Source organism: Artibeus jamaicensis, unplaced genomic scaffold (genome assembly GCF_021234435.1).
Source record: "Artibeus jamaicensis isolate MK-2021 breed Jamaican fruit bat unplaced genomic scaffold, CSHL_Jam_final contig_233, whole genome shotgun sequence".
Taxonomy (NCBI): Eukaryota; Metazoa; Chordata; class Mammalia; order Chiroptera; family Phyllostomidae; genus Artibeus; species Artibeus jamaicensis.
Window position 1 is genome coordinate 63,029,919 of NW_026521486.1, and position 2,451 is coordinate 63,032,369.

The window sequence follows — 2,451 nt, forward strand, 5'->3', positions numbered from 1 at the left end:
CAGAGTGACAGAGAGGAGAAATCTGCACGGAGGTTGACTCCAGAAGTCTTCAGAGGGCCCTCCCTTAGTATTCAGCAGAGTACCGATCAGCACACACCTCTGGGGCAACTCTGTCAGGCTGAGGAAAAAACTGCTCAGAAGGATTGGAGGTAATGGTGCCCCACACCAACACAAGTCTAGGAATAGTGCCTGTTCCCCCAGCCGGACTGGAAAACCTCATCATTCATTCCACAGCTACTGGTCTGCCGCTGTTCTGATGGTGGCAGTTGTGGCACTCCTCTGTGGGAAAGGGATTGCTAAACAGTTAAACATCTCTTTCTTAGCAAAGCAGAACGTGGGCATGTGTGTGACAAACACAGGAAAAAAACCCAAAACACCTCATCATTCGTGGGGCATCGGTAGAGTACTGAGTCATTCGTCTCCATAGAAATAATTAGGCCTAGACAGAACGCTGCTCTGGTGTTGTCCAAGAAATCTTAAAAATAAGACCCAAAGCGTTAAACTCTTTTCAAGTAACTTAACCGCATCCCAGAACAAAGCTTGAGAATATTGGTAGTGATACACAAATAGCCAGCTCCCAACAAGGTAAAATTTGCGACGTCTGGCAACCAATAAATATCTAGTAGCCATGAAAACGCAGAACATGTTTCCCATGATGAGAAAAATCAGTGAATTGAAACTGACCCAGAACTGATGCAGATGTTAGAATTAGCACACAAGAACATTTAAAACGTTATTTTAGTTGTATTTGATGAGTTTGAAAAGTGGAGAAATTACTTTTAAAAAGGCCCAAATAAAATTTTTAGAGATAAAAACTATCAAGTCTAAGATGAAAAAATATACTGGATGGTACTAATGGTAGATAAGACATGAATAGGAGGGTTCCTGGGTATCTGGAAATTGGTAAATGTGGCACTGAGTTGCACAAAAGGGAAAAAAGCTAAAATCTGCATGGTATCCTTGTGATAAAGGAGTTATGCAGAGTCCCATGTGATTAAATGGGTGGCCCCAAATGCTGGTCTCTGGTGCTACAAGACTCTGTCTTCCATTTATCCTATTCAGAGTATGGATTACAAGCTAACATAATGAAATTTCATGAGAACATATATGCTAATGGAAATAGGCCATCTAAATTTTATAAATAATTTATGTACAAGATTAGGGATAGACATGTAAACTACAGTATGCTCTAGAAAAATTTGTTTCTTATTCAATTTTGCTCAAGCCTGATATGGTTTATGTAAAAAGATTATGTAAAGAGCAAGAAAAATTATTTTAAAATCTATCCTAGAGCTACAGATAAACAATTTCACTTTAGAACGGGAAAGGGACTTCAAGATTATTTCATCTGAGCCTTCATTTTGCAGTTGTCATAAGGACGTCGAGAGGTAAAGTACCTTTTCCAGCCTGCCAACGAGTCAGCGGTATAATTTAATCCTGCGTCATCTGTCACTTGTGTTCTCTCTCTCTCTCTCGATTACAGTTTCTCATGATCCACTTTTCGGGGAAAGGATGACGTTTCCTCTGCTGAACATAATGGGTCTTCTCAGAGGAAAAGTACTGTGAATGCCTTAGACTGAGACATGGATTTTCAACTCTGGATTTCCATTTAGATTTAGGATTTCTGTAAGAGACTGAAGTCAACGATTGGCCCAGCCAGTCTAACAGCTAGTGTCCCTCGGGCCCACACTTGTGACACATTTGGCTCTTCCCAAGTAGAAAGAACCCTGTCCTGTGAGCATCATTTCCGCCTCGTGCAGAAAAGGCGTTCTCCTGTCCAGACGGACTCCCCAGTTGGCCGCCTCACTGCTCTGGCCTCAGGCTCAATGACTCTGCCATCACTCACCCCGCTGCAATGTCCGGCATTCGTTCTCCTTCTCCAACACACAGAGCCACTTGAGAGAACCTTTCTTTACACGTGCTGCTTGCTGTTCTGAAAGCTCTAACACCAGATCTTGATAAGTCTGGCCAGAAGGCTCAGTGTAGCTGTGACCTCCTCAGGGAAGCCTTCTTGATGATTCATTCAGAAGTAACCGCTAACATTCTTGGCTGCTTTTCATCCATTTTCTTTTTTATTTTTTTTCATAGCATTTATAACCATTTGAAATTTAATTTTTTCTTTAATATCTTAATATGTTTATTGTTTGCCTCTCCACACATTCCACTAATATGGAAGCTTCACCAGAGCAGGGTTCTGACCAGTCTCATTTGCTGCTGGATACACAGTGCCTGGAATAGTAGCTGGCTCATGGAAGGGTCTCAATAAATATTTAATAAATGAATGAAGTCCCCACTTAGACTTCCAGTCCCACTTTCAAAGTGGAAATCATCTTCATTTGGGTCTCATATTTCTGTGCATACAGGCATAATCAGAGTCAGGCAGAATAAAGGGATTCCTCTTATTAAATGAGTTACTGTTAAACTGGTATACCTTTGTATTTGAAATAAAAG

At 41.1% G+C, this 2,451-nt stretch overlaps 1 non-coding gene across 1 annotated transcript; it reads left to right on the forward strand.

The window, feature by feature from the left end:
* The first annotated feature begins 226 nt into the window (after positions 1-226).
* On the forward strand, positions 227-359 carry LOC119042321 (small nucleolar RNA SNORA41). The gene has a single exon (XR_005081210.2). It is a non-coding gene; the product is annotated as a small nucleolar RNA SNORA41 (small nucleolar RNA).
* Positions 360-2,451: the final 2,092 nt, after the last annotated feature.